The sequence below is a fragment of the Ambystoma mexicanum genome, chromosome 2p (genome assembly GCF_040938575.1).
Source record: "Ambystoma mexicanum isolate Mex_15411 chromosome 2p, UKY_AmexF1_1, whole genome shotgun sequence".
Classification (NCBI taxonomy): Eukaryota; Metazoa; Chordata; class Amphibia; order Caudata; family Ambystomatidae; genus Ambystoma; species Ambystoma mexicanum.
The window spans coordinates 1,287,346,039-1,287,370,503 of record NC_090923.1 but is presented as its reverse complement, the minus strand read 5'-3'; the positions used below and the strand labels follow the sequence as shown (position 1 = coordinate 1,287,370,503).

Here is a 24,465-nt window from a genome sequence, read left to right as displayed (position 1 = left end):
GGAAAACAAAAAGGTTTATAGTGATTTTTTCGAATGCCATTTTCTCAACACCATTTTGTCGAAAAAAAAATGCGCATTTCTTACAAAACCCAAAAAAACATTAAATAAAGAAATAATACATTCGAGAAAAAAAAAAATTCGACAAACTATTTGAGATAATTGCATTTCGAAAAAATGCATTCGAAAAAATGACCAGATCCCAAATAAAAAGGGGGGGCTCCAACCTCATATCAATTAGTTGACACTATTATCCAATTTGAGTGTCTACTGTGCTGTATCAATTATCATTGTGTATTAGTGCTTCAAAAGTAAGCTAGGTACCCCATAGTAGGGTCGTTTTACTCTGGATTCTAGTCCATGCACATAACTTGAGACATCCGTTTTATGCTCAAAACAAAGCTGCTTTTATTTAGCAGATCCAGTACTTTGGCTGGGCTTACAACTATCATATTCCCGTTTCATTAAATGGTCAGAGTATAGATACTGTAACGCTTTTAACAGTACTTAATCACAGTGCAATGTTTAAATCAATGGTGTGTTAGTACTGTTTGTGAGGTAAATATTACATCATATTTAAACCTTTATATATAAAACAGAAGGCAAGATAAACAGCGTTGACACATAGAAATGCAGAATTGCGAGAAGCGCACACATTGGTTCTATACATATTCCCTCATATTGATTCAACGCAGGGATGTGTTAATACACTTTGTTTAAAGAAGGATAGACGCTTGTCTGATGGTTCTAGGCTAGCTAAAGAGCTGGGGCTAGTTGAAGTGGCCAGTTCTGGGGTGGGTTAGCTATTCCCACAGAGGACCAAACCGTTCAAAGAGGAAGCTCAGCGGTGGGCATCTTTAAAAACGCAATCCATTTAAAATGCCCGAATTCTTGTAGCTATCCAGACCCCATACTTATAGGAAAGATGTCAGGAGACAAGGAGACTGGTAAAGTACCAGAAAGGCTAGCTGAGGGAGATCCATCTGTGACCTTTGGAGGGAGGCCGAGCCCGACTGAGGGAGACCCATCTGTGACCTTTGGAGAGGGTCCAAGCTCGACTGAGGGAGACCCTTGGAAAAATCCAAGAAAGAAACACTGGTGAGTTGGCAAGCAACCTGAGAGACTGGTGTGTGTTATAGATTGAAGTGGCAGACCTGTGAACGAACTTTGAAGTAAAAATATTGCTGTGAAATCAGTGATACGGAGTAACACAGTGGTCCGGTGAAAGGAAGTAGCCCACTCAACGAATTAACTGTTAGTTGAAGTGGTCCTGCGGAGGTCTGTAAAGCAAGCCTCGCACATTCCACCAAAACGGTCTAAGCCTGACAGAGGGAAACCCGAAGTGTAATAAGCTTGGGGAAGGGAGCCCCCTTGCAAGTTTGTTGAACATTGTTTGAAGAGGTCTGTGCCCGACAGAGGTGCACTTAGGTGAATTTTGATTTGAGGTCTGAGCCCGATAGAGGGAGACCTACTGGAACTTTGTGTTTTGAAACAGTCTGAGCCCGACTGAGGGAGATCCGTTTGAACCTTTTGTTGAACTATATATTGAAGCTGGAAAGAAAGACTTTAGCATGGAAGGATGGGCGGGCTTCGATCCATGTTTTGAACTGCCTGTAATTTTGAAGTGCGTCATCCTGTCTACGGGGGTTGTCTTTCCCCGTGCTGTTCAACATGGGGAGGAGATCTGACTCAGCCACATTGATTCTTTATAGTTTTACACATTATTCCTTTTGCATACACATTTTTGCCACACACATTTTGTTACATTACAATAAGGGCTGGCATTGGGTTTTGTTGGTTACCAGTCATTTGGTCGAAAACCAAAGGATCGAATGCCATTTGATCGACAGTCAAATGGTCGAAAAAAATGGTCGATTTATTTTTTTTTTTTTAAATGGGGGGGTTCCCCCCCAACCGCCCGTTTTCTTTATTAAAAATATTTTTAACCAACCAAAACTAAAAATATATATATAAATAAATAAATAAAAAATGGACCTTTCTTTTCGACCATTTGATTGTCGAACAAATGGTCATTCGATCTTTTATTTTCGACCATTTGACTGGACACCGGTTTTGTTAGCATAGGCCATCTTGTTTTGACAGACTCCACTAGGACTGTTTTATTTATTAATTTGATGGTTGAGCGTGCGCCCATCCTAAATGTAGGGCAAGATAGGCATTCTTCCAACCCTTTTTTCAAAAACAATAAAGGTTTTCAAAACTGATGTTTTGTGCCTGTCCTGCTTTTGATACCATGCTTCCCTTACACTGTCCAGTGGGATAATAGGGTACGCCACACCTTTGGAGGTAGAGGTGGTTACTTGTGCTACTAATCTTTCCGGGCTCGGAGGTCTGGAAAGAAACTCGGGATCCATAAAAGATGGCCTGGATTACTTGGGGAGGTCTTTATTCACTGCCGGGGTAGAGTCTGTATTTTTTCTAATTTCCCATGACTGTTTCGAACTGCATAGTGGAAAGGAAGGACGGGATCCTTTGCAGGACACTTATCCAGGATGTCAGTTAAATCATCCTACTCAAATTCCACTGCAGCTCTACCCCAGCCAAGATATTCAATGACTTTGAACATTACTCAGCTGCATGATGCATCTGCATGCTCAGATCCCTCAGGTGTACTGAACCCCACCTCTGGAGAAGTGTCCAGCGCTCTAGCATTTTATGTGTGTCTACCGGGTGCCTCATCCTAGTTTCACCTGAGATGAGGTCTTCTGGGACACCAGGTGTGTCATAATCCAGACCAGATCCTAATACTGGGCTTTCCGCCTCCTCTTTCTCCTCATAAATTGCGCTCATAGAGCTAAAGAAGTCTTTTTTTGTCTGTGGTTTGTAAACCTTAGACGGGCGCCATGAGGATGTTGAATGCTTCGACAAGGGGCTTGACGTGAACACCTTCGATGTTTTAGATGAAGTCTGAATCTTTTTCTCTCGAGGTGTCAAGTCAACAAGTGGTGCTCGAGGGACCTTCGATACCCTTCTTTCCTGTTCCCTGGGGATGCGCAAACAAAGGTTTTTGTCGACGCCCTGTCGTCCTGACGCGGCACAATGGGGTTGGAATACTTTTTTACTTTTCAAAGACGCCGGCGTTACAGCCTTTGCAAATACCTTCAACATTTACAGTTGGAAATCTTCCAACTCTGCTTTAGAAGCTGTTTTCTTAGGAAAGCTTTTCTGTTTTCCCTCGGGCGAGGAATCCGAAGAGGTCGACTAAGACCGATGATGTCTCTTACTGGATTTTCTAAAGTAGAAAGAAAAAGAGTGACGAGATCTCAACCTGGAACACATTGCATGCTTGCTGCGTTTCTTGGCCTGGCGAAGAGAAACCTCTCACAAACTCTTGTCCACAGAAGAACTTATCTGTGATAAAGTGGTTGAAAGGGACTTGGGGGAAGACGTGCCCAGGACGAGTTTCCCCCTTCCTCTTTTTGAAGGCCTTCACTGTCATCGATTGACAGGAGCAACAGTCATTGACTTTCTGGTCCATTCCCAAACACCAAAGACATACTCGATGCAGACCCATTATCGACATCTTGGAAACGCAATCGGTACATCTTTTAAATCTGGTTTTCAGGGTAGACATCAAGTAATTCAAAGTGCATAGTTAGATAGATCCCTGAGGCTAGTGTACCATTTCGAACAGCTAGGTGGAAAAACTAAACTAAGGCAACGGGCGCGGTACATGTCATTTATAATGATGCCGAAAGTCATACTGACGGATGGCGGCCGGCGAGGGATACAAGGTCAGTGACAACGGCACACAGCACCCTCTGCTGTGAAAGGTTTTTGAGCTGCAAGCAGGATATCGGATGTATATCAAAGATGAGGAATATGTGGGAGGACACAATCCATTCGAAAGGGCCATCCTAGGTCTAATATTTATAATGGCAATGTGAAATCCAGGCTGCTAGATGAATGCAACCACCACGAATGACATAATATGCCCCTTTACTTTCATTTCACAGTACATCTTGTATCCAGGAATTTGAACTAGGGTGCTCGTCAGTTGTTGAGTCCAAAAGGGAGCTCTGTCCTCTGTCCAAAGCTAAACTATTCTGTCCATACCACTCTCAAAACAACTTAAGCAAATGAGAATGACTTCCTTTTCCAATGGTCTGCTTTTCAGCAGTCACTTTAGTAACTTAATCGTAGATAATTCCTGGCAACTATTTTGACCATTTCATACAGCTCAGCTATAGGGCTCTTCAGATTCTCTCTTGTGCCCTTGACACCTTGCTTTCTTCTCCTATTCTTTGCTTGCTCTTTATTTAGTAAACTTGGTGCTTCTTCTATAGACAATGTCCACTGTTTCTCCTGGCTGAGCCAGTCACAAGGATTCTCAAATAAACTCTTGCTTCTCTCTTTCTCTTGATAGTCACTTAGACTAGTATAAACATTCCCAAAATGGTGCTCTCTGGTATTCACTTCTGTGGTTTTACTGGGACGAGTATGAATGTTCCAGTAATGATTCTCTTCTGTTTATACGTCTTTAGATTTGCTGGGCTGAGTATGAGGATACCAGTAATGATTCTCACTTCTCTTTACCTCTTTAGTAACACTTAGACAAGTAGGAGGGTACAGTAATGATTCTTGCTTCTTTCCGTCTCTTTAGTATTAGTGGGACGAGTATAAGGGTACCAGTAATGATTCTCTTCATTCTCCACTATTCTTTTTTTCTTATCAATGTCCCCATATAACTTCCCACTCTCCTTAGGGAATATTGGGTTGCATTCCTCACTGGGAGGAGCATGATTATTATGTTTGTTATCCCTCACCTTGTGCGTTACTTCGCTGACTTGGGGTAGCGTGACCGGGCCTGCAATCAGGATGGCCTTGCTTCCTTCTGTTCAACAGGTTGGCTTCTTGCCTCTCAACTTCTCTCTCTCGTTCTCTGCATCCGCTCTGTGTCGGGAACAGGTCTGTGGTCTTGGTGCCATTCTTGGACCGAACAGCCCATGGACTCTCTGTCAGGACCACCTGACAGCTCGTTAGACGGTCTGAGGTTTCCTTCCCTCGGCTCTTCTGCCTGCACGCTTTCCTCGCACTGCCTTCATTGTCCAGCTTGTTTCCTTGTTTGCAATCTTCGCTTCCTGGTTTAGTTCAGCATTCCACATACAACTGATTTGAATCTCCTGATCTTCCTCCTCTAACAGTATTTCTCCTCCTCCTTTTATGATGCTTAGCTGGGTCTTCCCCGGCAGAGCACTCAAGTCCTTTCTTTCTGTTACCAGACCTCAGACAATATTATTCTTTACATGATTGTACTCATTTCCTTTCTCACATGAATGTAATGTTTCTGCACCACAGTAACATACATTCATTGGTTCTTCATGAGTTCTTTGGATGGAAGCTGTTGGAGGTTGGGTGTGGATGAGTAATTTAGGGAGTTCCTCTTTGAAACAGAAGTCCTTGTCCTCAAGGGGGTAGTCCCTGCCACTGTGAGGGCGCATTTTCCTCTATACTTAGGGAGGGTATTGCATAGCGGGCTCACCTCCCGCGCCTCACAGGGAAAGGCTCCCCCTGCCCCTTTGGGAGAAGTGGCTGAATCCCGCAATTCAATACACAATGCACAATGACATCTTGCTCTACAGCATATATATGTACCCCCATAGTCTGCATTCCCCAATCGTCCCTGCTGTTAGGCGATCCTCTGCACACCAGTCCACTACACACCAGTCCGCTACACACCAGAACACTGCTCACATTTCCCCAACATCTCCTCCCACGGTTCGAGGCTCAAGTGATTCGGTGAAACCAAAGGACCGAAAACTCCGTACCAGCTATGGTGTACGGGCTCGATTGCAACCCTTTCTGCATTGGCAATTGCCTTGGAGAACCTATAGCAGAAGGGGCGGTGTTACGTCTCCACGTCGATCACGTGATCCAGAGTGGCGTTCCTCACGTGACCTTGGTGGACGTCACGTGGCCCAGAGACGTCACATGACCCAGAGGCGCACAGTATAAAGTTCTGAGAGACAGAACACTCATTGCTTCTCAGCTGTCTTCAGACTCTGTTTGGCGTTACGTATTGCTCCACAGTTACCTTTGATCACGGAACTCTACCTCGGACTCCTCCGGATACCCCTTTGTACCTTTGCTTGGAACTGTTTACCTGTTGCCGGATTTTGGACTATACCCTGACTTGTCTTTGGATCATCCCTTAGTACCTCACTGAACTCCTACGCCATTTCCCTTCTGGGGATTCAAGTCACGACTTCACTCCTACAGGTGGCGGATCCTACATCCACGCTTACATACGGTTCTACTATTCCAGGTACCGCCGCATCATCTGAGTCTCGAACCTCTACTAGGTTTCCTGGGTTTTCCTAACACCCGATAGGTAAGACCTTTTAGATCCTTTGGTTTGATTAATTGTATTGTGATTGCCTGGTACTTAACCTCATTCCTTTTGACAGCAGCATCGGTGTTCCAGAGGTTCCGTGGATCCGGGAAGTCATCTCCCACCTGTGGCCTCAAAGGTCGCACAGCGGGTTTCTTTTAGTTCCCCTGTGCGTCACTTGGGGACGGAGGTCTCATCGGTCTACACGACACTCAAGTCAGAACAGACTGAGAAGCCGTGTAGTCGTGTTAGACCATGCAGGGATCCACGGAAGAGCCCATAGCTGCTTTAGTCCAGGCGATTACAATATTAAGGGCGGATATGGCCGCCGCAAATACGGTGATCCACCAAAGGTTGGACTCCATACAGAGTGTCCAGCATTCCCTTCCTGCAGACCCTGAGTTCGGAGATGCTGGCTCCTCAACCACACCTCCTCCCTTGGCTAACACTACAGTCCCAACTCCGGTGATTCTCCCAACCCCTTTCCCCCTGGCCGCTCCTGAACGTTATCAAGGTGACCCTAAGAAATTCAGGACCTTCATTAACCAGTGCAAATTGCATTTCTTGTGCAGACCTTTGGCCTTTCCTACTTCCACTGCTAAAGCCGCCTTTGCCCTTTCCCATTTAGCCGGGAGAGCTGCCGCTTGGGCTAATCCTCTGTTGGAAAATAATAACCTAGTCCTTTATGACTTTGATCTGTTGGTTCTAGAAATGTCTCGAGTTTTTGATACCCGACACAAGGCACAGTCTAGGGATTTGGAGTTGTTAGAACTAACTCAGGGCAGAAGGACCTTGATAGAATACATCACCCGGTTCAATCAATTAGTTGCTGAAACATCATGGCCAGAAAGCAAGCGGGCAGTTGTCTTTTATAGAGGGTTGAGTAACATAATGAAAGATGCTTTAGCAGTGATCCCTTCTATGCCCACTCAGTATCAGGAACTAGTTGATCTTGCCCTGCAAGTAGATGCACGGCGATCAGAGCGTAGAGCCGAGTTGGGGGTTTCTTCCCATCCTACACTTGCCAGTACTCCTGCTCCCAGTGCGGAAGAACCTATGCAAGTGGGAGGTGTACGTAGCCCTATTACAACATCCGAGAGGGAACGTAGAAGGGTGGATAATGCATGCTTTTATTGTGGCACCACGGGACATTATGTGAAGGAATGTCCTCGACGTCCCAAGAAGAGCCAGGTTTTTCGGACAGCTCGACCTTAGATCCGGAGAGCAGGTCGAGTGTTCAGTCTCCATCTCCGGGTATCCCTCTTGCCTTTGCCCGTGTTCAACCCGTCTCTGTAAACGCTACTCTATGTCCCTCTACAGGCCTTCTTCATACAGTCACAATCATCATTGATTCAGGTGCTACTGGAAATTACATAGACATTTCGTTAGCCCATTCCCTCAATTTACCTTTAGTGGTAAAAACCCGACCTGAACCTGTTCAAGCCGTAGATGGCTCTGCGTTAGTTTCTGGGCCTGTCAGACACCAAACTGCACCTCTCTTGTTGACTATACAAGACATTGACACAGAAACCTTAAGTTTTGACTTAATCACCACACCTCAATTCGGTGTCATATTAGGGATACCATGGTTACGGGAACACAACCCGCTGATTAATTGGCAGTCAGGCACTGTGCTCTTCGAATCCGAGACCTGTCAGAATTATTGTCTCCCGACCCATCAAACAATGGATACCCCTTCTCGGGCCTTGGTAGCCTTAGCTCAACTCACGCTGAGTGCTGATGGTTCTGAGCTTGTGAATCCTCATACCGTTGGGGGGTTGGTGTCTGGGATTCCGTCTGAGTACAAGGCATTCAAATAAGTTTTTGATCGTGGCTCTTCCGAGGTACTTCCTCCACATAGACCATATGACTGCCCAATCGAATTAATCCCTGATTCCACTATTCCTTCGGGCAGGATTTATTCTTTATCTCCTTCGGAGGAACAAGCGTTGAAAGAGTATGTACAGAACGCCCTTCGCTTAGGACATATCCGCCCCTCTACTTCACCAGCTGCAAGCCCTATATTTTTTGTACCTAAGAAAGAGGGGGATTTACGTCCTTGTGTGGATTATCGGCGTCTTAATGCCATCACAAAAAAGGATAGATATCCAATTCCGTTAATCACACCCCTTCTGGACCACTTATCACATGCTTCTATTTTCACTAAGCTTGATCTGCGCGGCGCATACAATCTAGTGCGCGTTCGCAAGGGTGATGAGTGGAAAACTGCTTTCTGTACTCGTTACGGCTTCTATGAATACCTAGTCATGCCCTTCGGTCTGTGTAATGCCCCGGCCACGTTCCAACGCTTTATGAATGACATTTTCAGGGATATTTTGGATGTATACATGGTAGTGTACTTGGATGACATCTTGATCTTTTCTCGTAATCTTAATGACCATGTAAAACATGTCCGAGAAGTACTATCCTGTCTCAGAGAACATTCCTTATTTGCCAAACCTGAGAAATGTCAGTTTCATAAAACGTCTGTTGAGTTTCTGGGATTTCACATTACTCCGGGAGCGTTATCCATGAACGATTCCAAGGTCAAAGCAGTCTTAGAGTGGCCAGTACCTCAAACACTCAAGTCCTTACAGGCCTTTTTGGGATTCGCCAACTTTTATAGGCGGTTCATTTCCTCCTTTTCCACAATCGTTGCCCCGCTCACGGCCCTGACCAGCCCTCAGGTACCCCATCGTTGGCAAAAGGAACATCAGGAGGCTTTTGAGGCTTTGAAAACCGATTTCACTACTGCACCGGTGCTCCAGCACCCTAATCCTGATCTTCCGTTCATAGTTGAGGCGGATGCCTCTTCTTTTGCTCTCGGTGCGGTATTGTCTCAATCATGTCCTACAACAGGCAAATTACACCCAGTGGCATACCATTCCCATAAGTTCTCCAGTACTGAGACTCACTACACCGTTTCGGAGAAGGAACTCCTGGCTGTCATGGACGCCTTTCGTGTTTGGCGCCATCATCTTCTGGGGGCTAAACATCCAATCACGGTATACTCAGATCATCGAAATTTACAGGATCTAGCTTCATTGAAGTGCATTAATTGCAGACAGGTTCGGTGGCATCTTTTCTTTTCCTCTTTTGATTTTCATATTATGCATCCTCCTGGAACTTCACATGGTAAAGCAGCCTCCTTGTCACGTTCCCCGGGTGGGGTCGAGTTGCCAACCTTCCCTGACACTGTTCTCGGAAAGAGTCATGTAATCTGTGTCTGTACACCCTCATTGTCATTATTAGACTCGGTCCGATCCTGGACTAGCGTTCATTCCGAACAGTTGCAAGAATGGGACCCCGTGTATTCTGATGGTTTGCCCTTCGTGCATGAACGCCTGTTTCTTCCCACACCTGACACTCGTAATCTGGCCCTTGAGTGGTCTCATGACGCTCCTTTCAATGCCCATCCCGGTCAGGAGCGCACTTTAGATCTTCTCAAGCGCTGGTGTTGGTGGCCTTCTATGAAGTGCGATGTGGACTGTTATGTCAATTCGTGCGCAGTATGTGCTCAGGCTAAACATCGGAGAGGCCGACCGGTTGGGTTACTACTTCCGCTTCCGGTACCTCCCAGACCTTGGCATACACTGACTATGGATTTCGTTACCGATCTCCCCAAGTCACAAGGTTTTGACTCGATCTGGGTAGTGGTGGACACGTTCACTAAAATGGCTCGTTTTGTTCCTTGTAAAGGTATTCCTGCGGCTCCGGTATTGGCGGACTTGTTTTTTGAACACGTGTTCATGTTATTCGGACTCCCTTCGGTCATTATATCCGATCGAGGATCACAGTTCACCTCTCGTTTTTGGAGGTCGTTGACTAAGTTGTTGGGCATTGATACCAGGTATTCTTCGGCCTATCATCCTGAGACTGATGGGCAGACGGAAAGGACGAATCAATCCATGGAACAATATCTTCGCTGCCTTATATTGCAACACCAGACCTCCTGGTTGGCCGTTTTGTGGCTTGTTAAGTTCGCATACAATAAACGCGGCTCATTCAGCTACAGGTTTTTCTCCTTTCTACGCCCTCTACGTCCAACATCCCAAGGTCTTGCCGGTCCCTGATGCTTCTGTTTCTTCGAATCCTGCGGCCACGACATGTCTTAGGGATCTGTCTGCTGTACATGCTAGTACTGTGGTCCATCTCACTGAAGCAAAGGCTTCTATGAAGGCCTGTGCGGATGGCAAACGTCTAGCTGCTCCTCCTTTGGTGGTGGGTTCTAGAGTCTGGTTGTCTTCACGTCATCTTCGCCTGGTGGGTTGCCGGAAATTGTTGCCTCGCTTTGTCGGCCTGTATGTGATCTCTCAGGTTGTTAACCCGGTGGCTTTTCGTCTGGTACTTCCTAGTTCTTGGCGTATCCATCCTGTATTCCATGTCTCCCTCCTCAAGCCTTGTCCCGATTCTGTCCGTCTCCGAGCCCCTGTTGCACCGGTGTCCCTGGCCTCTCCTGATGTCTTTGAGGTGTCGGCCATTTTGGGTTCCTGATGGTTTAGGGGCAGGCTTCAGTATCTAGTGGATTGGAAGGGTTACGGCCCGGAGGAGCGTTCTTGGGTTTCCGCTTTGGATCTAGACGCCCCTCGGTTGGTAGCCCGCTTCCATAGGGATCATCCGTCCTGCCCACGGGGTCGTGGGCCGTTGGGGGGGGGGCTATGTTAGGCGATCCTCTGCACACCAGTCCACTACACACCAGTCCGCTACACACCAGAACACTGCTCACATTTCCCCAACATCTCCTCCCACGGTTCGAGGCTCAAGTGATTCGGTGAAACCAAAGGACCGAAAACTCCGTACCAGCTATGGTGTACGGGCTTGATTGCAACCCTTTCTGCATTGGCAATTGCCTTGGAGAACCTATAGCAGAAGGGGCGGTGTTACGTCTCCACGTCGATCACGTGATCCAGAGTGGCGTTCCTCAGGTGACCTTGGTGGACGTCACGTGGCCCAGAGACGTCACATGACCCAGAGGCGCACAGTATAAAGTTCTGAGAGACAGAACACTCATTGCTTCTCAGCTGTCTTCAGACTCTGTTTGGCGTTACGTATTGCTCCACAGTTACCTTTGATCACGGAACTCTACCTCGGACTCCTTCGGATACCCCTTTGTATCTTTGCTTGGAACTGTTTACCTGTTGCCGGATTTTGGACTATACCCTGACTTGTCTTTGGATCATCCCTTAGTACCTCACTGAACTCCTACGCCATTTCCCTTCTGGGGATTCAAGTCACGCCTTCACTCCTACAGGTGGCGGATCCTACATCCACGCTTACATACGGTTCTACTATTCCAGGTACCGCCGCATCATCTGAGTCTCGAACCTCTACTAGGTTTCCTGGGTTTTCCTAACACCCGATAGGTAAGACCTTTTAGATCCTTTGGTATGATTAATTGTATTGTGATTGCCTGGTACTTAACCTCATTCCTTTTGACAGCAGCATTGGTGTTCCAGAGGTTCCGTGGATCCGGGAAGTCATCTCCCACCTGTGGCCTCAAAGGTCGCACAGCGGGTTTCTTTTAGTTCCCCTGTGCGTCACTTGGGGACGGAGGTCTCATTGGTCTACACGACACTCAAGTCAGAACACCTGCACATCCAAAAGGGTACTTGGAATATTTGCGACCTGTGCTGCCTTTTTCTTGGTCATTGTGGTGTATTTGCTGTGTGCCTATGGTAGTGTGTTTGATTGACTTATTGTATGTCTTCGTACAGCTGTGTGTTGCTGGGAATGGTGGGGGGGATTTCCTTTCTATTTATATAGGTGGCCACCTGGGCCCTTTCATCCAATCTGAGGGGCACGATGGGGGGCGCTCTAACACTACAATGCATTTTCAGTTATGGTGTGTTAGGCATTGTGGGGCTTGTGGTTCCTTCAGCCTGACTGGGGAGGGGACATGGCATGGGATGGTTGCAAGGCAATGTGGATCATGCCCCAGGATTTCTTGCTGCTAGATGTGCATGGTGTATCTTTGGTACCTCCCCGCGCCCCCACAATTCACTTCCACATTCACCTTTGAGGATACATACCAAGGATCCAAGTGTGCTGTCCTCTGTGCGTCTCCATGTACACAGGCAAGGTGCTGCTCCGTAGTACCATAGCATCATGACTTGAACAAGGTAAACAGGTGCAGCAGTGGGACACAGTGAGGTCTGTGTCACATGTACATTGCACATTAAGAGAATGTCACTGTTTCCGGTTTTGGAACACATGTGTGCAGTCCAAAGCTGCTATTACATTGGGGAATTGGGTAGTGGTGTAAAACCTGACCTTCATGGCATGCACTTCTGCAAGGGTGCTGAGCAGAGAGATGGGCTGGTGCACGTTTCAGGAGTGCATTCAGCATTTGTCCCAGCACTGTAGAAAATGTTGGTTGCGACATGCCATGCAGCATGCTGACAGTCTGTGGATATGTGCTTGTGGTACAAAATTGTAGGACTTACGCTTCCGTAGCGGTGGTATGGCTGTTTGTATATTGATGGCACTCTCCAAGCTGGATAAGGGTGAGGAGGTCTGCAGTGGTTTGTCGGTTGAGAAGGTAACAGTGTTATCAACTGTTTATCTGCCAGTCCCTAGGGCGATGGTCAGACTCTCGGAATGGCTACCCTTCTTGCCACATGTCTCCTCCGCCTATGTCTTGGTGGGTTCTTTTGTTGCTGCTGCTGTAATATCCTAGTAGGAGCCCCTGAATGTCAAAGTTAGCAACTGCCATGGGAGGAGTGTTCGCGGCCGCCGGAAGCCAAGCTGCTGATTATCATCCGGTGTGCCGCCAACAATCTCTGTTTAAATGCACATAAAAAGGAGATCCTCCTCCTCGGCACACCCTCTCCTTCCTTCCCCCTTACTCTCTGGCCTGCCGCTCTCGGCCCTCCTCCTGCACCTACCTGTGAAGCAAAGAACCTCGTGGTCATCTTTGATTCCACACGGTCCTTCTCCTCACACATCTCTGAAGTCTCAAAAAAATCTAACTTCTTACTACACCTGCTCAGAGGTACCTTTCCCTTCCTCTCCTTCCCACAGAAGCTCACTGTCTCCCAAGCTCTGATTCTCTGTAAGCTGAATTACTGTAACAGCCTCTTTCTAAAGCTACCCCGCCTCCACTCTCCGCCCTCTACAGCTAATCCAGAACAGAATTGCCAGACTTGTCCTTGGCCTCAAGCCCTGGGATCGTATCTCTCCAGCACTGAAATCCCCCCATTGGCTCCCAGTGGATGCAAGGATTAAACTTAAAACCCTCTGCATTGTCCACAAGGTTTTCTGGGGCATGGGTCCAAAATACCTTCAACTATCCCTACGTAAATACCTCCCTTCTCGAGCCCTTCGCTCCTCTACTTCAAACTCCCTCAGGGTCAGCCGCTTTTCTAAGAAACGTGCAGAGGGCAGATCTCTGTCCTCAGCCGGATCCTCCCTTTGGAATGGCCTCCCTGCCACCCTGAAATTGGAGGAAAACCATCTACCTGCACTGGGCCTGTTATCTGTACACTCACAGGTCCCCTACCCACTCCTCTCCTGCACTTATCAGATGCTACCGAATCTGAATTGACCTGCACCCTTCACTGGCTGCCCTTATCAATGCTCTTATCACCTTATTTATTCACTAACTTATTATTTTCCTATGCCTTGCACTTCTTTGACCCCCTCCATTTTTTTTTGTTGCACTTCCCCCCCCCTTTCCCATGCACCTGCACGTTCTCAATGTCACTGGGCCTAGTAAGTTAGTTTGCTTTTGTTTTTCTCCCCTGCTCCCCCTCCATTTGCCTGGTCGCGCTCTGAAACACCTGTGTATGGGCGCAATATAAATAAAATATATCATATCATAATAGGGGCTACCCTGGCATAGTGGTGCCTGACAGCTGCCAAGTTCCAAACATCCAAAGCAATCTTCAAGGGGTACCTCTGCCACAACATCCATCTATGGTGCTTGGAAGTAACATTGGGGAAGGTGTGTCCCTTACATACTCTGAGTACATTGGATGCACCTGTGGGTTCATTTTCCTCACCTGGAATTATTTACCTCCACCCAGTGCTCCAGATAAGATTTTGAGGTGGGAGTATTTTACCCCCCATTTTTAAACTTTTACAGTAAATGTGATTTCATGAGAGTAAAAATGGTGTTTCTCCTTTGCAAGAGAGTAAAATGTATGCGACTTCCAGCCGACGTGTGCAAAAACTGTATGGAAATCATTACCATACGGCATCTTTCCGCATTAGGACAGACTACACCTTTCATTATTTCTCTGGCCATTTCATCTTTCCGGTATATATTTAAATATTGAAAACACAAAAACCTAGCCAATTACATAGAAAAGCAAACTAATTGTATTGTGAGTTTTGAGGTTCAATGGCAGAATAGTCTTTTGATGTTAAATGAAAGCCCTCTTTTCCTGGAGCTATTACTACCTAATGGTATGCCAATCTGATGATACAACAGTGCAGGGAGGCAAGGACTCCATTCTAAATTCTATACGTAATCTCATGGTGAAATGGCTATTTATATAGCATGTTTGGCAATTATCACCAAACTGAAGTTGGTACTCCTTTATCGACCTCGAAATGATGAAAGGCTTAGTTGGCCTTGCCGGGATTCAGACTTGCAACCTACAGATCACGCACAGATCGCAGCAACGAGCTCTCAAACGGCTGAGCTATCTTATTGGCTAACACCCTTCAGAGATCTGTAAACTGAGTATCGACTGAGGTATAACAATCACAGTGCATAGATGTTGGACGAACCATGTATGAAGCGCTATATAAAGTTAAATAACTATCTGGATTATCATAGGGACAGGTTTTGCTGAGTTTCTATTTCAATTACAAATGTAACTTTCATTTGTTTGTTTTTGAACAGCGCGTGCGCTTCCTGGAGACTCAGGCTTTGGTGTTTTAATTGTAGTCTTGAAAATGTGAGAGGCTATAACACCTGTGATTGGTGTAATGACAATCACTTACCCTTCAGCAAAGGCTCTGTTGCCACTGACCATTTATAGTAATGTACTCCATTGACTGCAAGGGTGCATGGATGTAAACTAGACCGTGCATACTCATCATTTTATACACTGTTTTCATAATTCAAGTGTAAATTAAATTAGAAATGTATAAATGATCTGCACACAGCACATGAACTCTGAAAAATACAATTGTGCAATACTGGTTTGCTTTCACTAGAAAAAAGCATAATTTGTTACAAAAGATTGATAATCAATTGCAACTTACTTTTCCATCTGTAAAAAACCACAGGGTGTTTCATAGCCTAGTCCCAGGGGATCCCTTACTCAGGTGGCCAGGGAAAGGCCATCGCTTTTGGATTACAACCCTGGGGATGGACAAGCAAGGGAGGATCACCTGGGTAGGGGGGGTGAAGCGGATATATAACTAGGGGTGTGGTAACCGTCGATAAAGTTAGAACATTTCTGAAGTGTCGAATGTTGTACTATTTAAAGAAACTGTATTTGTTTGTTTGTTTATTTGATATAGCGCTAGTCCAAAACCCTCAGGTAGCTGGGCGCAGGCAATACAAGAATACTTAAGAACTTGGTTACAGAACAGTACAAAGATACTTAGGAGCTTGGTTACAGCGAATACAAGAATACTTAGGAGCTTGGTTACAGCATTGGTGTGCATAGTATACTTAGTTGCAGAGCAGAAGGAGAATACTTAGCAACTACATTCAGGAAGATAGTCATTTAACAAAGGGGAGGCAGGGGAGAGCAGGTCAAGGCAAGGTGAAAGGTCATAAGGAGGGAGGTCAGGTTTCGATTTCATTAGCTCGTAGCCAGGTAGTGACTTTACATCCAAAGCTAGGGTAGGGCTGGTCAGTTCTAAGGTCTGCAGGGAGTCCATTGCATGTTTGGGCAGCTATAACCAGGAAGTTCGAACCGCCAGCAGAGCTCTTTTTCTATCTTGGAACCATAAGCTTGTGGGCATTGGTCAATCTCGTGGGTCTGTCAGACGTTCTTTTAGTAACCCTGTCAACAAGGTAGAGAGGGGATATATTGTTAAGACGTTTGGAGGTAAGAGAGAGGGTTTTGAGAGTTATCCTGTCTCTGATTTTGAGCCAATGTGTTTTCCTGCGAAATGCTGAGATGTGCTCTCTGATAGGGATATTTTGCGCTGCTCTAAGAGCGTTATTTTGGAGCCTTTGCAGTTTATCAAGGATGTACTTATTGGATCCTGCATATAAAGCATTGCAATAATCCAGTCTGGATAGAATAAGTGCATTGGCAAGAATAATGCAACTGGTCTCAGATAGGAACTGCCGGCAAGCTTGGATCAATTTACAGGTGTGTAAGCTGTGGAGGATGCTAAAATGTTAGTTTGTTTCTTAAATGTGAGTGCTGAGTCATGATAGACACCAAGGGTTTTGACTGCAGGCATCACTTTAATGACATTATTATCAATGTTAGAGGCCATGGGATGCCATCCATGCCTGAACGAGGAGATATATCTTGTTAAATAAGGCCGAATCTTCCAGGTACTTGCCCAAAAGGGGGATGAGGATCTGAGTGCCATCTGCGTATTTGGTGTAGATAACACCCAGTCTGTCCAACCTGTCGAATAGAGGCTTAGTAAAGATATTGTCCATGGTGGGGGATACGCATGATCCTTGTGGGACACCACAGGTGACTTGTATGGGGCCGGCAGCTGCTAGGGGGAAGAAGACTCATTGTACGATTGGCAAGGAAGGATTGTATCCAGGTTATGGCATCACTTGAAAAGTGGGCAGCAGATCTAAGGTGATTGCATAAAACTGCAGATTCTACCAGGTCGAAAGCTGCCGACAGGTCAAGGAGGAGTAGCATAGCTGATTTGGCATTGTCCTTCAGCTCGTCAATTTGGGCCTTGAGGTCAATCAAGGCTGTTTCTGTGCCATGAAGGGGACGGAAGCCAGATTGTCTTGAGCCTAATAAGTTGTTGATTTCCAAATAGTCCTGAATTTGTAGGTAAGCTACTCTGTTAATGATTTTAAGTAGGAATGGGACTGTAGTGATAGGTCTATAGTTTGTTGGTATATTTGGGTCTAAGGTTTGTTTTTTGAGCAAGGGGAGCACCCAGGATTGTTTGAGATTGTTAGGCACAAGGTTTGACTTAAATGATGCATTGATAAGTTTTGAGATAAAGGGGGCTAGATCTCTAGCTGCGTCCTTTATAATTTGGGTTGGGCAGTTTTCGCCTTTACAGTTATAGGGTTTTAGTGAGAGTATAATTTTTTCTGTCTCAACTATAGATATTTCTTTGAAGCTAAATAGGTGGGAGTGCTGTTAAGAGGATTAAGTAGGAGCTGCTGCTGTGGTACAGGTTCTGTCGGAAAGGAGCAAGGATGCTTTTTTATTGGCAATTTTAGTTTGGAGGGAGCTGATTTTGCCTACTAGGCATTTTGAATTTTAGTACACCAAGGCTTGCCTTTGGGGGTATTGTCGACTTGAGGTATAGGTGATTCCATTTCTCTAAGGATGGAGAATAATTCCTTGGTGTCTGATTTAGCCTTAGATATTCTATCATTGAATGTGTTTTTTGTACTAATGATTTCCTTTTTGTAGAGATTAGAATGCTTAGTTAGCTTGAGACTTTGTTCTCTTTAGTGGGTGAATGGCGCCATATTGATTGCAACTTTCTTTTTTGATCCTTAGTTCTTTCAAATGCGGTGTAAACCAATTATTCAGATGGGATATTTGTCTACTTTTGTGTGTTTTAAGAGGGGCTATGGGGTTAAGGGCCTTGGTCATGGCACTATTGAACAGGGTGGGGTCTGCGTTGTTGGTTAGATTATCAAGAGAAGGGAGAAGATGAGGTAGGAGATTTTCTGCCGTGATCTCTTTTTTTACATCTAGTAGGGAGAGGCGGTGCCTTGAGTATCGGTTTAGGACGGACAAGGTCAAGTAGGGTGGAGAAAGAGATTAAGGTGTGGTCGGTCCAGGGTTGCGGTGTTATATTAGTAATACTAATGTTGCAGTTCAAATCAGCAACCCAGTCTAGAGTCCTACCTTTGGCGTGTGTGGATGTGGAGACATTTTGCGTCGGCCTTACACGGAACACCTCTGATGGTGTATTTTGATAAGGGATCATAAATGCGGGGGAAGTCTTGCTCTCAACCTCAGGTTTCTGTCCTTAGGTGGGCATGAGGGAACGGATACGGAAGCCACTATGGTAAGGAAGCCTAAGGCGGGGAATAATGTCTGCGTCTTGGTGATTTTCTACATAATTGGTGGCAGGGGCAGCAGATTGTAGGCATATACGAGTTAGGGCTGTAGGCATTAACTTAATAGCTATACTCGGTAGTCGTGCAATATAGGCTAAGTACAGGTCATACTTGCGTGGGCTAAATACAAATCATGCCTACATAGGCTAAAAGCAATACTCAAGTCATTAGCAGTATTTGCTATTACAATAATCAAGTAACAGGAGCTAGTTTCAACTATCATAACGTAGGCTAGTTCCACTTTCCACAATATAATGTATTCGTTTTGATACTAATCACCAGAGGCCCAGCATACAAGTATTTCAAGTAGTGCTCACATGTGGAGAAATAACAGGGCTGCTTTTGAATAAATCATAACTCTGTTAAGTGCCCCGTAGTTTCGGGGACATGTATTTATTTACATGTATTTGAAGTAAAAATCAAGTTGACATGATGAGAAAATAACTAAAGTTACTATAATCATTTTGAAAATGCAAACAGAAAATGGAAACAATGCTCATATCAATGTGTGCCCACAACATAACTAAGCAAAAGTCCTAGAGTATGAGTGGATGTAACATGACATTACTCTTGACATGAGATAGTCAAATCTTGACATTCAAACCTGAGTTAGAGAAAGATTCATTGTTTCTGCAGTTTCTTTCTAAAAACAAGCATTGTGAACTTCAACACATCCAGTATTGCACATGTAGTTGTGATGAGATCAAACAATTCGAATAACAATCATATTTTAGTACATTTTGCTGAAAGACATAGTTGCTAACTTTAAACATGTCATTTTTCTGGGTATAAGAGGTACTAAAAGTCCACTGTCCAAAGAGAGCATGAACCTGATTGTCAGTTGAAAATATAACAAAACCTAGTTGTTTATAGTAAGATGTTACACATTTAATGGGTAGTGGCCAATCGTTGGTCTATGTCGGGAAGAGAACTTCCCAGATATTGAACTGACGGCAGGTGGCACCTGCTGCAGTGACGTTTCGGCTTAGAGATGGAGAGCCTTCTTCTGGGCCAGCAGGATTGTAGCAGCCTTAGGTGAATCCGGGCTGGGAGTGAAGGATGGGAGACTGTTCTGCTTTACAAGTTGAATTGGGGAACTCCGTAGCAGTAGAAGGGGAGGGGGAGAGCCTTGGTAGGCAGTGTAGACCCGGGCAAGTTTGTCCCAGAGAGATCCGCTGAGTCAGCTATTCAAGAATAGGTTCCTTGAACAAAAAGGGTAGTATAGTAGTCCAGGAAGCTTGGGATGTCTCTGAAGGGCGAGGGGCCGTCTGGGTACGGGGCGTCTTTGCTAATTTTGTGTTGGCTCCTGCATTGGCAGGGTCACAGAGTTGTAGGGCACAAAGTTAAGGGGGGGTGGGGTGAAACACCGGATGGTGAGACATGGTATCCCCCTTTTTCCTTAACCCATCTACCCCCTGTATCCCAGATTACTTTATTGGAAACTACAACTCCCAAAATTCCTCTCCACTTCACACTGACCACACTACTGAGCCAATGAGGAATGAGGCCAGAAGGATTACCTCTACTGACTTGCAATGGCTCGGTCCCTCTAATGAGATCAGGCAGAGTAAGGCACGCAATACGAATTACATACACCTGCCACTTGTTAACAGTCCCTGTCAGGATAAAAGGTGGCACGCATAGGCACACTTTGAGCGAGGCTGGTTGCAAGAAGGAACAGCTCTTTCGGGGCTGATGCGAACTAGGCTATGGAAGTTGGAGGGCCAAGGGGCTTATCGGGTGCTGCAGAGAATAAGAGAGAGCCAGGCGAGAATTCCATCCTTTCGGGAAGGCGTAAGCCTTGCACAACCGAAAAACCTGGTTTGTGTTAAGAGCAAAAGACTTGGGTAACACGAGTTGAGGGTTGCGTGTGTGCTGATAATACGCCTAATGAAGGAAACAATGATTGAATGCTGAGAAAAGTGCACAAAGTAACAGAGTGGTCCTGCAAAGAAGAATCGCACATTCGAAAGTCTCTGTGAAATGTTCTCAATAATGGAAAGTGGAAAACGAAGGCAAGAAAGTAACCGCAATCCAGAACGAGAGTTGATTCAGTGAAAAGCAATCTATATGAACTTTAAAAACCGTCAGGAGAGCAAAAGTAAAAAGAACATGAGTTTTGAAAGAGGCCAAGAGGGCAAAAGTAAAACTACAAGTACCAAGGAGCATTGGTGTTGTGAAGATTGTTGATTGTCAAATTGTTTAAAAGGGGGTTGAGGTGGTCATGCAGAGGACTATGTAAAATCCTTGCAGTTTAAAAAGTCTTCGACAGAAAAAGGGAAAAACAGACATTAGCCCGGCGGAGGGAAATCTGTGCTGATCTGTGGTTGAGTGAAAGTGAAGTGTGAAGGACAGAACGTGGGGAAATGGACCCCCACAAAGAGAAAGACAGGCTCGAGCCCAGCCGAGGGAAGCCTGTACTGAACTACGATGAAGTGAAGAGTTGAATGTGAAAAGAGAGGCATGCTCGAGTCAGGTAGTGGGAAGCCTGTGTTGAATAATGGCAAAGGGAAAGCCAAGAGAAGAACTGTGCATTTGTGGTAAGGCAAACAACTCCAAAAGAATTGATTAGACAGTGAAAAGCTTGAAGTCCAAGCCTGAAGTGTGAAATGTACCAGCAAGCCAGAGTGCGCAAGACTGATAGAACTGTGCCATCCACCTATCCTTTTAAGAAACTCCCGATACCCTATGCTTCTAAATGTGGGTAAGGGAGTTGATACCTACACCATTCTGAAATTTCTTTTAAGACACTATTTTTGCTTTGTTTTGTCTTCCCTTTACACATTTGTTATTTGAGAAGGAGGGCAAGGTTAGGTTTTCTTAGTATAGGCCTTTTTATTTTGACTAGACTGACTTGGATTCATTTGTTGTTTATTTTATGGTCGAGATTACTCCCATTTTAGAGTTAGGGCCAGTTAGGAATTTCACAAAGCCCAGTAAACTACAAAATAAAGGTTTTCGAAACTTGCATCTATTGTGTCTCGGTCTACTGTTGATACAATGACTTCCTTACACATCTTATTAATTATACAATCCTAAAATGCTGGGAAAATAAATATGCACAGTGCTTCTGTTTGCTCCATGAGCATCTACACACAACAAGGCAGAAGTTGAATGGAAAGAAACCATTCCTTTTATCACAGTATGCCGTTTCTTTTTGTTGAAAGGCTTCAGAGAAATACATTTGGTTTCAGAGACTTTTCTCCATGGCTTGTAATTACATCCATGTAGATAAAATTCAAAAAAAGTGTTAAAGTGTTCTGGTTTCTGTCAAGTAACCCAACCTTTGCACTGCCCTCTGCTATAAACTTGTGCATAAATGTACACAGTAAAATAATAAAGCTGTCGCATTGACAAGATTTTCATGCGTAAAAAGGCCTAGTACAAACCTTATCAGGAGGCCTGTCTCCAACTATTTGGTGGAGGTAACTGTGCCCATTTCTTTTTGTCGAAATTACACCACTTTTGTGGCGGTAGTTCCACTTATAATACAGTGGGATTACCATTTTTATTTCTGGCGCTATTCCGCTGGTGAAATTAGCACCAGGGCTAATTCCGCCAGATTTCAGCAGTAATTCTGCCAATGGAAATTCCACGGGCTGAATTAACACCCGTTTTCTGGGATGCTTTATTCGACAGAGTGGTAAAAGTGGCAGCAATTTCGATACCGCCACTTTTTCTACTTACTGCCATACTCGTAATGAGGCCCTATGTTCTACTTATCCTCTTCCCCTGTAAGTTATCAGATCACAGTATTGCCATAACCTGCCCAGTATTCCACATGAATTATGCCCCTTCTTAATGGTAACTATGGAAGGACACTCAACCTTTTAGTGACTGAAGTAATGTGCGTCAACTGTATGTTCACTAAAATAACGAAGGAAGTGTATTTAGGACAGGCTAAACCATGGGTCCAAAGAATTTACAAACTGAAACTCCAGTATGGTGGTATAGGTAATATGGTGTCCATGCAACAAGTTCTATATAGGTATGACAGAAAGGAAGATCAAGACATGCATATCGGAACACAGAAGCTGCATTAAGAATAACGTCATTACAGCCCCCTTGGTAGGCAATTTTTTCATGTTGGGTCACTCAAACGACACAATAAGGTGAACTGTTTTGCTCCAGATTTACCCATTTGACAACTGGGAGAACGCTAAGAAAAGATTATATGCGAAAAAGCAATGGCACATTTTTTTGTCATTCAGTAGAAGGAGGTTTGAATGAGATGACAGACTGGCATAATCTATAAATATCTTAAGGCCCCTCTATATCTTGCATGTATTATCTGGTACAACTGATGAAGTTTTATTGGTGAAAAATGCCTTTGTAATCCGTTTTCAAAGCAAGATTGGATTAAATATACTAGTGTTTATTTGCCATATAGACTAGCAAAAAGCAGTATCCAATTCCATTCCAAGATGGCTGTCCTTGTAGACCCATGACCATAGAGAGGGAGAAATGGTAGAGGGACTTGAATACGGCTGACTAACGCTACACACAGTAGAACTGAACACATCCATTCTGTGATGACGAACATCCCAGAGTATAGAAAGTTAAGCCTTGGACAACGGCCACTGTTGTTTCAATAGTAGTCAAGCTTCTAATTAGAATAAATAATTTGTATGTTCTAGTCAGTATACACGTTATGACAGAGTTTGTACTTCTACCAGCAGTTAAGAGTAACAAACGTTTTCTCTGAGTATATTCCGACACCATCATAGTTGTATTTGACTGACCAGCTGCATGGAGTAACGGAATGTTGATATTCCGAGAACAGGAGTAATTTAGAGTACAGAAAGGTACACGCGATATAAAGCTTTCTGCTATAGTCACAAATATGTAGCTTACATAGATAACGCCGACTCTGCATACCGTGGCTCATTGAGGAATAATGAATGACATTGACATTTTGCTTTAAACAGCAGTTACTATTCAGTAACAAACTATCCCAGTGAGAGAATCAAGACATTATCACATTAATAACGAGGGACACAGACACCAAGGATACAAACATGCAATTTCGTACCGAAGCCCATACATTTAAGGTATGCTAACGTGTTTTTACTGACTTTGTATACCTTTGAATACCATATCCTTTACTATTTTACTAAAGTTTTTTTACATATGTGACACACATCTAGAATAAGGTACTTTATACCCTTAATGTTCATGCAATAGAGACGACAATTTCCAATACAAATATTGTACTGTAGAAGGAGCTTTGCATTTCTGAATGCCTATACCCATGAAGTCTTACGGTGATGGCGTGATCAGTATGCTAATACTAAACAGAGTACTGTAATAGGGTATAGAATTGCCCTTCATTGTTAAAAAGAGCATGATCGAAGGGTGGTAAACTTTCCTCACATAGTATTTTATGTCACATCCTTACAGATTGCAGCCTATTGATTAGGCACTTTAACCACACTGTGTGTGTGCACTTTGGGACTTCTATTACGGTGAGCCTCCAGTAAGACATTTATTTTCTTATAGTAGTATACAAATATAGAATAACCACACTAATTTGAGCTCTCCGTATTGTTTCTTCAGCTTCGAACAGAACATTTGAAACAAAGAGTCAGCCAACTTTCACCTATTTGTGCACATACTACCACACCGAAAGAGTGTGAAGATTTTATTTGTCACGTTGGTTCCCCTGAAGTAGTTCTTTATATTACCTTGTAGCAAGTTTAAGAACGAAACATGTTGGGTATTTAAAACCACTGTAAAGTTAAACAGTGTATGAAATTGATATATTAAATTATTCTAGGACCTTGTTAGAGGTATCCGGCCACTATAGACTTGTCCTGCGAGTTGAGTATATCTGCAAACCAAAGGGCATTCTGACTATTGACCAATGGTAAAGAGAGGGTAGCAGAATAATTACTGACTTTTGTTTTATATATTAGACAGA

General features: G+C 44.5%; 1 protein-coding gene across 1 annotated transcript in view; it reads right to left on the bottom strand.

Moving 5' to 3' along the window:
* Positions 1-24,465, bottom strand: part of VWA3A (von Willebrand factor A domain containing 3A) — a 2,090,411-nt gene that overhangs the window by 789,766 nt on the left and 1,276,180 nt on the right. The window lies entirely within an intron of this gene.